The 15,769-nt window shown below is 28.3% G+C and overlaps 1 protein-coding gene across 2 annotated transcripts in view; it reads right to left on the bottom strand.

Annotated features, from left to right (window-relative positions):
* The window catches only part of loh (thrombospondin type 1 domain containing lonely heart), a 1,319,035-nt gene that overhangs the window by 1,047,038 nt on the left and 256,228 nt on the right, over nt 1-15,769 (bottom strand). The window lies entirely within an intron of this gene.

Raw genomic sequence — 15,769 nt, 5'->3', positions numbered from 1 at the left:
TTTTCATGTTTACAGATGGTACAATTCAATAAAAATATCAACAGATGCTTATTCAAATAAGTTTCGAAACGTATAATTTATCCCATAAATAATAATTAAAAAATTATAAAATAAAAATAAACTTAAAATACTTAAAACAAAATTAAACTATAGATCGAAAATTGTTCTCGCATCATAATAATTTACATTATTTATACAGGCGTGGAAAATGGGTGAAAAATTATCAAAAGAAGACTAAAAAGATTAATAATTAGTTCCCTCCAGATATTTTATACAATAAATGTAGTTAAATGGAAAATTTACCTATTAAATTTTATAAATTTTGAGTAAACCTTTTTAACAGTGAATTAACTTATTGTCAATATGTTTCAGGTGACACCACAATTGCTTCGCTAAATGATTGATATCCATAAGCGTAATCAGTTTGATTTACCTACAGATGTAAAAATCGTTTAGATTATAAAATAATCTCAATGTCGGACATTTTTACCAAATTTTCAGGGATAAAGAAAAATTAAAAAGTTAGTAGGGATTTGATACTTCAGCGGGTTTTTTTGCTGTCAATTGTAATCTGTGGCATCTAATTTCAGCGAATTTGTTTAAAATTTGTCGCACTATGTCTCTTCTTTATTTATTCAACTTAAGATATTCTACTAACTTAATTTTAAAAAAATTGTTACTTATTTTCGATATAAAAAAATTATTATTACCAATTTTTAGTTTTAAATTAGTAATACATAGATGTCAAAAACGTATACTACCTTTTTGTTACCAACCATGCATGATTACGATTTTTGAAATACAGAACTGTTTATTCCTTTCACACTGAGAATATTTACCTGTGAACAAAACAAAACTATTCGTTATTCTTTTAATATAATTTAAGATGGTTAAAAGTTAGTTTTTAAATGTAGCCATAATAAAAAAAAAAATTGTTGAAATTGGTAGTCATCAAAAATGCTAATTTTTGTGTAACAAACCGTTTCACGTAAGAATAATACTGCATAATAAATTCATAAGATCCAGGAAATCATGAAATAGACTTATTGAAAAATTTAGTAACAGTTAAAAAAAAACTGTTGATATATCCTAACCGATATCAAGTATAAACTTTTTCTGTTGAAGCTATTTTCTTTAATTTCCAGGTTCACATGCATTTTTAGAACCGCGTGAAAAAAAGCGATGTGAAATATTAGCAGGTTGCCTGAAAAGCACCTGTCAAGTTTTTCTATGTGTGAAAATCTGTTGTGACAAGCAATGAATGGGAAAAATTAGTTGGAACTAAGATCTATTATAAAATATATATGTTTTCTACTGTTAAAAAAGTTATATGGAAAATTGAGTAAAGTAATCTTCTGTATGATACATAATAGATCGTTTTATTAAGAGGCAGGGCTTTAATCAATAATATACTCACCTGGAGGTTGAGTTCTTTATATATCTAAAAGATAGGAAACAGTGCTTCTAAAATGGTTCGGTGGAGCGACACAAAATCGCAAAGGACTTAAATAACTGTGAAGTTTTCTATTCCCTCAACATGGATAAAATGAGTCTCTCAGTAATAGCCAAACAGCATTACGGTAAAAAGAGATCCACGATAAGAGAAAGAGGCAGATGATTAAATGTGGAAAATCTACGCACAGAGGGCCAAGGAAAGGAGATAAACTACCATCTAAAGAGTCATAAGATAAAAAGATTCAGAATTAATATAGCAAGAAAGGCGGGGAAAATCATCAGGTGTACGTTACGATCAGTAACGATAACAGAAAAAAAATCTGAGGTCTAAGAAATAAAGTCAAAAGTGTGACTTGTTTACCTTCGATTAACGTAGAAAATGTACCAAGGTGTTCATTGAAGTAAATTTAAACAGGATAATAATTTATGATTTCTGCACAGTAGAAAAATATCTTATTTAGTTTAAAATGTATTGTTGATAAGTTGGTTTCGTTTTCAATTCATAAATTTTAGTGGAAATGACAGTAAAACTCTTAATGAATATAAAATTAAAAAAATATTTACTCTAAAGATATTTACTTATTTTTAAACCTTCTGAAACCAGTGGATTACCCTGGCCCGCGTTACAAACAGAATAACTTATTTAGAGTTTTTTTATTTCAAGAAATTAGTCTATCGATAGGGTTTCCAACCCTATGACCGCGGGAAAAACGTCGCCCGTCTACCCATTTTTGTGTGCCTGCTCGAAGCAGAGGTCCAAGAATCGACCCTTGTGGGGCCCCCTTTCCACGAGGAACCCCTCTCGACCATCCACTGTTAGAACCAGTACTACTCTGCCATGACGGTAAATTTTCACCATGCGCATTAGATAATTTGGCACACCTCGGTGGGACAACTTTTGCATGATGGACATCCATCTTATGCTATTGTCTTATTGCGGTTGACCAAGAGTACAACCACGGGTATACGCCTGGAATGTGCAAATCCCGCACGCGTTTGTTTTATAAGCACTTTTACACTGTTAAGGGCATCAACGGTTGATCTGCACTTTCTAAAATCAAACAGGTGGTCAGAAAGTCCCCTACTTGCCGCCACCGCCTCCTGGAATCTATTTTACAAAAACGCTTCCATTAAATTACCCATGGAGTTAATTAGGCAGTGCGGTCTGTATCCACCAGGGTCATCATCCTTTCGGCCCCGCTATTTTAGCAACACTAATCTGGAACTCTTCCACTCCACAGGTGCACGTTCTTCTATTAATAGGTTGTTGACTGCGTCTAGCACTTCAAATAGATCAATCTCCACCAGAATAATAGTTGCACCACAATTAAATAGTTGTACACAAACATTAATAACATTATATTTACTAAATGGCATCAAACTTATTATTAAGTCACATAGTACATGAAAATTATTATTCCGACGTAAGTGCTTTCAAACCAGATACTTAGTTGTTAGCTGGAGTACAACTAATTAAAAATACTTGTAGGATTCATTCTGATAGAGATATAATTTTTATCTCTTCGATTGCAGATGTCCCGTCGGTCTCCGACGGGACAAGATATTTTATCTTTGTTACGACAGCAGTTTTGATAGTGATTGAAAGATGAAGAAGTGAAAAGAGATAAAGAAAGTTGGTACGAGGCGGGTATAACGGTATAAATGGTATAACGGCGGGGCGGGCTTATTGCCCAGCTTTTATTTTTGTATTTTATAATTTTTAAGCTTGATTTAAGAAATAAAAATATATCTTAAGGCCAAAAATAAAAATTTTCACGAACTAACTGACTCTTCCTGGTTGGTGGATTTAGCTTTTCTCACAAACATTATGAAAAAATTGAATTCTTTAAACTTGGAACTGCAAGGAAAAGACAAACATATCGCTAAATTGTAAGCTCTGTAAACTTATTTAAAGCAAAACTGGTTTTGTGTATATCACCGTTGCAAATGGGACCTCTCTTGTATTTCCCAAATTTGAGGAAATTGAGGCGACAGTGAATTTAACTTATCATTTGTTAAGCATCTTCAAGTACTTAAAAAATAGTTTGAAAAGAGATTTTCGGCATTTACTGTCATCAAGCCAATAGTCACTTTTTTTATCAATCTTTTTGTTTGCTAAGTAATTATTAAAAAAAACTGCAGACATTGCAGAGCTTTTTCAAATAAGAGCTGAAAAACTGAGTAGAAATTTTGGATTTTCAAGTTGACATTATTCTAAAAACCCGTACATAAAATGAGAAATTGTTGAATTTAGTGGACAGGAAAAGGTTCGGTTCCACATATGTTTGCGAATAATTTTTTTCGACCATGAATATAATAAAATCAAAGTATATATTTCGACTCGATGATGAGCATCTTGATAATTGTTTAGAACAGGAATATCATCATACTATCTTAATTATGAGGCACTGGCCAAAGAGATGCAATGCCAAAAATCACACTTACTTTGAGATTGATATTTAAGAAAATCTTTTTACATAATGTAAATTTTGTGTGTATTCATTTAACACAAGAATATAAAAAGTAATTTTAATAGTTAAAATTACATATTTAAATTAATACTTTTTACGTGTAACTCTATCCAACTAAACTTGCTTTGAACAAATAGATAGCGCCTGCCATCCAGCTAATGTTTTAGAATATGCTCTAGTCTACAAAAACGTTGGGAACCGCTGGTCTATCTTATATAATAATGTAAAATTAATAAAATATAAAGGTACTATTAATTCAAGAATAAAATATGAACATAAAAAATTATTTTAAAAGCTAAGCATTACTTTTAAGGAACATACATTTTAAAAGCAGAGAAGTAGGTAGAAAAGAAATTTATAATTAGTATTATATTGGTCACGCGAATTTTGGCACAATTAGTAAATTAGAATTATAAATCTGTTGAATAATTTAAAAATTTTAACTAAATTATTTGTGGATTCAAATTATGAATAAAGTTTTCCTTGAACCCAAATCTGTTAGTTAAAAAACACAAATAAATTACACAAATTGATAGTTGCGTTCTGTGCAGGATATTTACACATGAAATAATGAGATTCGAATTAGTATGATTGCCCCGACCTGAATATAGTGATTGTAAGATGGGGTGGCTATGTAGATTTGTTCAGGGGAAGTGCTAATACGTTAGGCGCAATAATGTAATGATTCAATAGTATGTGGTGAGCGAGGGGAAGTGTGGAACGAATTAGTGGTAAAACAATAAAAATGTGTTAATCAAAAAATAACAGAAAAAATTAAGAATTTCTAGAAATTAGTTATATATTTTAGAAACATAACGTTAATATTTTTGTTTTATAAATAAATTTACTTCGATGAAAACTAAAATAATAACGGCAGGTGTCTAAATTAATCTTGCATCACTTTTATCGTTAACGTTGAATTACTTTAAATCATAACAAAATTTTAGCTGATTTACCATGATGATGATAAATATCATTTATATTTTATTCTTTGTGAGGTAAAGTGGTCAATCCGAATACATGCCAGGAATGTATCAAGAGACAAATATCATGTTACTATATAAACAAACAAAATATTTAATAAATTTTTAGTATAAATAGCTACAAAAAAAAGAATCGATACATTGATAGGGAAATTTTGATAGGGAAGCATAAACTTATAGTGCTATAATAAATACATTACTTAACATATTATCACAAACATGCTATGAATATTTGTCTAATATAATGTTTCCCTGTAATTTTAGCCATAAATACATATCAATGATCCATAAATAACATATAAATATATGTTTTCAGAATTTAGAAGAATAAAATAACCTTGGAATTTCATATATTATTATTTTTATTAATAATATGGAATATTATAAACTGAATCAAAGGAAATCAAACAAGAGTGAATTATGTAAATATCATATAAGGATTAATTGGATTCTCCACGTACTCGTAATTTAACTTAAAACAGAGTAATAATTATGTAGGACTCGGATAAAGAGAAGATTGTTTAATTATATAGAACATCAGTCATCGTTAAGTTTTTGTACGTTTGTTAAAAATACGTCAATGATACAACTAAGCAGTATTTAATTATAAAGTAATACAATAAATATTAGTTTTATTTCAAATTAAATGAATTAATAGGAAACACTTGAATAATTACTATTAAAAAATACTATCAAAATTTGTTTTTTTAACATTACGAATCGATCTAAATAAAATTTTACTTGTTAATCATAATTAGTTGTCTGTTTAAGTAATAATGAATTCAGAAATTTATTTAAACTAACTGTTGTTGAATGGATAATACAAAGCAATCATAAAATAAAGAGACTAAAACGATTATTGTTCAAAATTCTTAAAAAAAAGCGACTTAATAATTTTTATATAAAAACTACATATTACTCGGAATGAAGAAATATTTATGATATTATCATTTACTATTATCATTTCTTCCCCCACATAAAGATGTTTGCTTTTTGTTACTCAATACAGTTACATTTTTCACGCAGCTTAAAGCTGTAAAAAATAAATTAATTTTAAAAAAAACACTATTCTTTACTGAAAAAAATATTACAAACAAAACTGAACTATTATCCAAATTTCAAAGTCAAAAACCAACCAAATTACAGAACCGAAAAAATTAATTTTATCTAAAACTTTTATTTTAAAATATTGCATGCGTTTCACATTGCGTAAAATAAAACAGTAAAAAAAAACCTGTTTAAAAATCTGTTATTTTTTTTTGTTGGAAAAACAAACTTGAGTAAGAAAAGTTAATTTATGTTTTAATAGATAAAAGAATGGATAATAAAATTAAAACAAATTCGATTTATGAACTTTATTATGAAGCTACTTGTAAAGCTTTAAATTCATCTAGAAAGACGTAACGCAACCGTATAAACATCAGTTTTTCATCCAATTGTTTCTCCATTGTTAAAATAAGAAAAACTACAAGATTAAAGATTATATTTTTAAAAAATCAACAATTACCTTATTAAATGTTAGTAAATATAACGAAAATAATATATAATGTTATATATTATTCTGAAGTAAAATTTATTAAATTTATATGCACGCATAACGAATACAATGTACTTTATATAATACATCTTGATAGATGGCTTTTTAAAGAAATAAATCATTTTTATAGGTTTACAGAGTATAGTACATGTTTATTTACTTTCGCTTACAATATTTAATTCAATACACAAAACTGTACATAAAGAAAATGGAATATTGATTTAAACTTTATCAACAGATTTTTTAAGCACAATGAAAATATCTCGACCACTTCAGCACATAGGAATTCATAAAGGTTTCTCCAGTTATAAATATAACATCGTAATACAACGGTAAAAATGTAGATAAAAAAGCTTTCACAAAAAAAAAAAAAGATTGATCACTTCGCAATTGCCACACACGCACTGATCTTCATAAATTTTTACGTTTGGTCATGAAGAATAAAATTAAATAAACGCTTAATCATTCTACTGTAAGTACCAGAAAAAGCTATAAAATAGTATTTTTTAAATAACTTCTCAATTTTATTTTTTTTTACTTTCAGTTAATAAAAATACCAACTAAGTTTATACAAAATGGCTATTAAGTGAATCAAATTTAACTTTTAACATATGTTTGTCAATTGTAAAAACCAAAATGTTTTAAGTGATGAGAAACCAGTTTGACATGAATTTAGAAAAGATAAGTAATAACAATACATTTTATTGTAATGTTATTACTTATCTTACAGTATCACGCTGACTAGAGAAATTTTTTTTTATCATTGAGCTGAATATACACATTCACATACCAGTATTACAAATTAACGAATTGCAGATGATATTTAGCTCTTTATGGAATCGTTTACTGCATAAATACAAAAAACATATTATAGTACGTGTTACGGTTTACAAAATACTTATATAAACATAAATATGATGTATATATAAGTTCATATATATATATATATATATATATGAACTTAATAAAGTTCAGTAATATATATATATATTATATATATATAATATATATATATATATATATGAACTTATATGTAATTTATTTTGGAAGAATTATATATAATAAAAATACATATTTTACTTTAAAATATTTCCTTATTAATTTCTTGGATTAACCAATCAACTACACAAACTTATAAATTAAATACACAACGTTTCACTTAGAATTCTCTAAGCTTCCTCAGGTGACAATACACATTCATATACATATCACACATAATTCTCTTACGTACTAAGAAACTAACTGGTCTACCCATCCCTAATAGCAATATTTTATCCCCAACCTTGTTGTAATAGATCCCCCTACTCATACCTGACTCATCTTATCTTTAGATAATTATCTCTTTATATAACCTGATTGCTATTTCCTGTGTATTGAAACCTTTACAATGCACACATTTTTCTCAAAAATTACAAACATTAAACATCATTTTCCTTAAAACTAAATTTATAATATAAAAATGAATCTTTAAATTAAATTAACATATATGTGGCTTAATCCGGTTATGTCCGTTCTATTTCTGACAGCCTTTGTATTTTTCTTGATTTTTGTCATTTTTAGAGTGATCCTTTTAAAATATTTTGCACTTCGTCTAATATTTTAGTGCTGTTGAAATCGAACGAGTGTTCATGTTTTATTGTATGTTTTTTGAGCACTGTCACTTCCTTTCTTCTGTATTTATGAGCTTCTATTCTTTTTCTAAGGTATAGAGATGTTTGTCCAATGTACAACGCGTTACAATCTTTACACGGAATGCTGTATACTACGTTGGATTTTTTTTTTCTATCGGCAATATTAACTTAGATACTATTCAGATTGTTGTAATTTTGATAGGCTATTGCAAAATTCTTTTGTAGCAATTTTTTAATCTTTTCTAACAGATCTACAACATATGGTAATGCAACGTAATTCTCACTCTTATTAATTTTATTAGGATGGTTTTCTGATATATTATTACAGTGTTTATGAATTGTATTTTTAAATATTTTATTTATGATATTTTCCGGATAATTATTATTTATTAATAGATATTTTGCTTTTTTTTATACATTCTGGTCTACCCCATATATTCTGATATTCGGGGTTTGTAAATCGATTACAAAAAGGGTGGGGATAAAATACTGTTATCAAAAATGGGTAGACCAGTTAATTTCTTAGTATGTAAGAGGATTTTGTATGATGTATGTATGAGTGTACATTATCACCTTAAGAAGCTTAGATAATTCTAAGTGAAACGATGTGTATTTAATTTATAAGTTTATATAGTTGATTGGTTAACCACGGAAATTAATAAAGGTAATATTTTAAAGTAAAATATGTCTTTTTATTATATATATATATATATATATATATATATAATAATTAACTTAAGAAGTGAAGGATATAGACGAAATTAGAAACAGAATGTACTGAACAAAAGAACATACAGCATAATTTTTCTTTCTTTATTACATTTTCTCTGTAGTCAATGGATTTTATTAAGGAAACGTTAGTAATAGAGCGGGAGCTCAGCGAAAAGCTCTTCCGTTCTTTTTCCATGGGTTCATTCTTACTTATTAATACTTTAGAAAAACGATTCAATCGATTCAGGTTTTATACGGTTGTCAAAAGGTTTTAAACATTTTAACACATACATTTGTATTTTGAAACGTTATTACTACTTTGTTTAAGGTTATGAAAATTTTTTTTCAAAGTTTTTCCATAAAAAACATATAATTATAAACAAAACTCAATTTAATAATTTTGATTCATATCGGTTATAAATCATTCATATTAAAAAAAAAAACTGTTAATATTACATAGTGTTAAAATAATATTATCAACATACTGATTTAAAAATTTTGAAAATTAGAAAGATGAGACAGCAGTTAATCCAACATGATTTGTTTATTCTTTAAGATTTTAAATCTATTCGATCAATTACTTTAGTACTAAATTGCTTCTTTTATTTAAAATACGACCTATAAGCATTAAATCTTAAATATTATTTATATTCATTGGGCAGGCTAATGTTAATATTTTTCGGCATGCATATAATGACAATATTCTATGTTTCTGTAAATCTTTTACTACTTTAAATATACTATTCATTGATGTATTTCTATTACTTTGTAAGTAGAATCGAGTATAAATACTATAAATTTTAGTAGACTAGTTTCAGTTTACTCATCTTAAACAGGGTTGTATTTACTTTATATCTCTAATGGACGGAGTGAATAACTTGCTTCAGACTAAAAATAATGCTAATTTTACAACACTTAATTAGCATTTTTTTTTTTTTTTTAATTATTTTCTTAAGATAACATTAGTATAAATTTAAATATGCGTTAGCCCAAAATCAACAACAATAAAATGAGATGAACACAGTCATAACAAATGTGTGTGTTATCTAAATAATATTCAACCGAAATACTACTAAAGAAATCTTGGCAACTTATTAAAAAAAATGGTAGATAGTGAGTGTTGTGTGCTAATACAAATATTTTCAAACATTTTTTTATTTTTAATCGTGGAGATATTTATGAAGAAAAACTCGTAGATCACCATGAATTGTGTCAACTTTAATCTAAGAAAGTAAAAAAAATTATTTACTTGACCCACATTAATCTACACATTGTGTTATAGTCAGAGATTTTTTTTGTATATTATTCTGATGAAGCTGAAATTAACTGATGTATACATAATTACATTTAATCTTCCAAAAAAAAAAAATAAATAAACGAATACAGAATACTTAAAGTAGGCTACGAAAGAATTTGGACAAATATATCTTATCAAACTAAAAAGGAGATTTTTGGTTTGGTAAACCAAAAATATTCCCATAATCACAGGAATATATCTGAAAAAAAAACATTCTATAAACAAGAGCAAATTTAAAAAAAAAATACGGATTAATTTATGTTTAACATATAAATTTATGTAGTTAGAAAAGTAGATTAACGACAACATTATTGCTAAAACAAACGCTAAAAACAAGATCGTTAAAAAGTTGGTTAGGCTACAAATACTGAACCGCTGGAAACGAGTTAATAATAAAACAGAGTTTATAACGTCGATTACTGTAAAATAATGTGACACGTAACAGCAACGTGTTGGAAATATTTACGCAGTTTTTTGGTTTTTTTTTTAGAGAAATAGCGAAATTTTGAAACTTTTCAAATTATTTTTTATTATTTCTGGAACTCAAAAGAATCTTATAATTAGTTACAAAAATAGCTAGCTGTTTCTGTAGAAACTTCAAACAACTAATATTCCTACGGATATTTTCCTAAGATGAATCCAATATTTTTATCTCACTAAATTTATATTAAAAACAAATAAAACGATAGAGAAATGACCTTAAAAAGAAAAATCTTATTAATCTGTTTACAGTTTCTACCCACACATTAAAAAATTTATTATTTATAATAGTATAATTTCTATAGTCAAAACGTTTAAATTACTTTAATTAAAATCCTTCATAATAATCAAATTCAGCAACTTTTAATACCATTTATTCCATTTAATCGTGACAAATATTATATCACCTTACTACGGTCTACATAGCTTCAGTTGTCAAATAAATAATTTATGAGGACGCTGAATATCTAATTTTAGAGAATTATTTCACGTTAAATTTATTGTGAAACTAAATAATGTAAAAACTAAATATTATAATAATAAGTAAATATATTATCAAGAGTAGCCTACCTCTCAATAGAATGTTTTTAGGAATAAAAGTTATTACGATAAGAACCTTTTCAAATTTTAAGAAAAAAGAAAATATAGAAAAATAATTTTAAAAATACGGAAACTTGAAGCATAATTAATCCAATATTAGAATTAAAATGTATTTGAACTCGTACAACTTTTCGGTTATTAACCGTGATTAAATAATAGATTTGAATAGCTATACGTTAAAATTACTTTTATTTATAAGGCTTTAGTAAATAGTTATATACCAGAAATCTTCATCGAAATTACGGGAAAATTTTAAGCATTACATTACAGAAAGCTATGTAGTCGGATGTAAGTGAAACTTTGCTTCGAATTGTTTTTAAAGGAAATGTTAAAAAAAGAGTGTCCGAGTTAACAAAGGATGACACTAGGATTTATACTTTTTTACCACATCAGTTTTCCCTACTTAATTTAAGAGGATTTATATTTTCCGTGTTTAAAAAATATTATTTAAATACTCATTTTATGTTGTTTTTTTTCATTTTAAGTTTTATCCTACATAAGGGTGCGTTCATAAATTCTAAATAAATTCAGTCTTGACTGCAAGTAAATATTGAGTATGTTGAAAAAAAATTCAAATTTGGTTATTATAAGTTACTTTTAGCTACAAATATGAGAAAATTAGGCTCTGAATGCAACGTAGACTATCACCAACCTATTTAAATTTCTCAGTAATTAATTTCTGAAAGTCAATCAAATTTACCATCAACTCAAAATAGCAGGAATAAAAAATAAAACTGATTAACGTATGAAAAACTAATATGTTCATAAAATATAAACTCATAGCGATTAGTTGAGAAATAATTGGTAAATGAAAAAAACGAATCATCTTTTGTCTTCTTTTTTTCAAAATATTGCAACTTGATAGATTTACAAATAGCTAAAATAACTTATACGAACGTGAGAAAAATTGGAGGGTCCTTATAATCCTATTGTAATCATATTGTAATTGGAGCATCCTATTGTAATCAATGAAAAATATTTCATAAAACAGCTTCTTCCTATTAATAATAATCTTTATTAATACAGAAATTTTAAATTAAACAATCTTCTACTTTAGACATTTGTAACATCCCAAATAGAGCTTTAATAGATTCTTTCATTACTTAAAAGAAAAAATATCAGTTTTTGTACAAAAAAATAATTTAGGAACAAAAAATAAACCAATATTATGTGAATCAAAAAACGTATTTATTCAAAGGAAGCCGTATACTGTGGTATTTTTAAAAGTTGAACAAAAAGAGGGAAGAAAGAGCTAGGCTTGTCGGAAACGTAGTTGCCAAGCCCATGTAACAAGTTTATAGGTAACGTAGTTTCATATAAGTAATATCTCATTCATAGTTTCATATCATCAGAACAGCTACCAAAGAACCATTCAAATTTGGCTCATTAGATAGACTGTTGCGAGTAATGATTGCAGGAGCACAAGGATTAAACAATCTTACTTCCGATTTGCCTGAGGCGACTTGTGGATAATAGCAAATGCCTATGAGAAAGCTAAGTACCATCTCAGGAAAATACCTGAACAATACAATTATAGTATTCTTCAACTTTCATTAGTTTATGAATAGTTTATATAGTAGTCTTATAAAGTATAAAGTACGAGTAGAACATTATACATCATTTTTACACAATGTATAAGGTTATGATAAAATTGTTTTTATGTACTAGAGCATACCAAAATTATTGTCACAAATATATTTATCATTCATGTAAAATTGTTATGTTTTACATACATTTAATTTTTTTATTTAACTGCATTCACGATTACTAAATTGTGACTTGCTATCATTTTATATTTTCGTAATAACCTCAGTATACGTTTTACGTAATTGAACAATTTAAAAAAAAAACGATTATAAAGTGTCAAGGATAAACAATAGTATAAAACAAATTTTACGTAATACTATTTATTACTAAGTAATATTTCTTAAAACTTTTAAAAAAATATCGCTGAATAAGTAATTAAACGACAAAATTGTATTTAAAGAGTGAATGTAATTATCGATTACCGAATAATGGTAGTCTGTAGCAGACTAAACAAACAGTCTTGTAGCAGTGCAACTAGAGTAGTTTTTAATAGATAGTAAGGTTTCTTCTAGTTCATCAAAGCTTTATGTTGATAATATATTTGTTTGACAACACGCGCATATCGAATACCTATTACTATAAAAGTATGTTAATTTTATTGTTTTGGTTCAATTCTACGAGTCGGAGCGTGGAATGTTAGAAGCTTAAAAAAGGTTGGTAGGGTAGAAAATTTAAAAAGGGAAATGGATAGGGTAAACGTGGATATAGTAGGAATTAGTGAGGTTCGGAGGGAAGAGGAAGGCGACTATTGGTCGGGTGACTTTAGAGTAATTAACTCAGCGTCAAATAATGGGGAGGCAGGAGTTGGTTTCGTGATGAACAAGACGATAGGGAGGAGAGTGGAGTATTTCAAGATGCATAGCGATAGAGTCATTGTAATAAGGATAAAATCAAAACCTAAACCTACAACGATTTTTAACGTCTATATGCCTACAAGCGCCCATGATGATGATGATGAGGTAGAATGTGTATACGAAGAGATAGATGAATCAATTAAACACGTAAAAGGAGATGAAAATTTAATAATAGTTGGAGATTGGAATGCAAGCACTGGAAAAGGCAAGGAAGGAAATATAGTGGGTGAGAACGGGCTGGGCAAAAGGAATGAAAGAGGGGACCGACTTATAGAGTTTTGCACGAAGTATAATTTAGTAATTGCCAACACCCAATTTAAAAATAATGATAGAAAAATATACACTTGGAAAAAGCTAGGCGATACTGCAAGGTATCAGATAGATTATATCATGGTTAAGCAAAGATTTGGAAATCAACTCGTTGACTGCAAAACTTACCCTGGAGCAGACATTGATAGCGACCATAATTTGGTGATAATGAAATGTAGATTGGGGTTTAAAAACCTGAAGAAAAGGTGTCAGATGAATCGGTGGAATTTAGAGAAGCTTGAGGAAGAGGAGGTAAAGAAGATTTTTGAGGAGGACATCGCAGGAGGTCTGAGTAAAAAAGATAAGGTAGGAAATGTAGAAGAAGAATGGGAGAATGTTAAAAAGGAAATTCTTAAATCAGCAGAAGCAAACTTAGGCGGAATAAAGAGAACTGGTAGAAAACCTTGGGTTTCAGACGATATATTGCAGCTGATGGATGAACGTAGAAAATATAAGAATGCAAGTGATGAAGAAAGTAAAAGGAAGTATCGGCAATTAAGAAATGCTATAAACAGGAAGTGCAAACTGGCGAAAGAAGAGTGGATTAAAGAAAAGTGTTCAGAAGTGGAAAGAGAAATGAACATTGGTAAAATAGACGGAGCATACAGGAAAGTCAAGGAAAATTTCGGCGTACATAAATTAAAATCTAATAATGTGTTAAACAAAGATGGTACACCAATATATATTTCGAAAGGTAAAGTCGATAGATGGGTGGAATATATTGAAGAGTTATACGGAGGAAATGATTTAGAAAATGGTGTTATAGAGGAAGAAGAGGAAGTTGAGGAGGATGAAATGGGAGAAACAATACTGAGATCTGAATTTAAGAGAGCATTAAAAGATTTAAATGGCAGAAAGACTCCTGGAATAGACGGAATACCTGTAGAATTACTGCGCAGTGCAGGTGAGGAAGCGATTGATAGATTATACAAACTGGTGTGTAATATTTATGAAAAAGGGGAATTTCCGTCAGACTTCAAAAAAAGTGTTATAGTAATGATACCAAAGAAATCAGGGGCAGATAAATGTGAAGAATACAGAACAATTAGTTTAACTAGTCATGCATCAAAAATCTTAACTAGAATTCTATACAGAAGAATTGAGAGGAGAGTGCAGGAAGTGTTAGGAGAAGACCAATTTGGTTTCAGGAAAGGTATAGGGACAAGGGTAGCAATTTTAGGCCTCAGATTAATAGAAGGAAGATTAAAGAAAAACAAACCAACATACTTGGCGTTTATAGACCTAGAAAAGGCATTCGATAACGTACACTGGAATAAAATGTTCAGCATTTTAATAAAATTAGGGTTCAAATACAGAGATAGAAGAACAATTGCTAACATGTACAGGAACCAAACAGCCACAGTAACAATTGAAGAACATAAGAAAGAAGCCGTAATAAGAAAGGGAGTCCGACAAGGATGTTCCCTATCTCCATTACTTTTTAATCTTTACATGGAGCTAGCAGTTAATGATGTTAAAGAACAATTTAGATTCGGAGTAACAGTACAAGGTGAAAAGATAAAGATGCTACGATTTGCTGATGATATAGTAATTCTAGCCGAGAGTAAAAAGAATTTAGAAGAAACAATGAACGGCATAGATGAAGTCCTACGCAAGAACTATCGCATGAAAACAAACAAGAACCAAACAAAAGTAATGAAATGTAGTAGAAATAACAAAGATGGACCACTGAATGTGAAAATAGGAGGAGAAAAGATTATGGAGGTAGAAGAATTTTGTTATTTGCGAAGTAGAATTACTAAAGATGGACGAAGCAGGAGCGATATAAAATGCCGAATAGCACAAGCGAAACGAGCCTTACGTAAGAAATATAATTTGTTTACATCACAAATT

This window comes from Lycorma delicatula, chromosome 3, assembly GCF_047948215.1.
Source record: "Lycorma delicatula isolate Av1 chromosome 3, ASM4794821v1, whole genome shotgun sequence".
In the NCBI taxonomy this organism is placed as follows: domain Eukaryota; kingdom Metazoa; phylum Arthropoda; class Insecta; order Hemiptera; family Fulgoridae; genus Lycorma; species Lycorma delicatula.
This window is presented reverse-complemented; position numbering and strand designations above follow the sequence as displayed.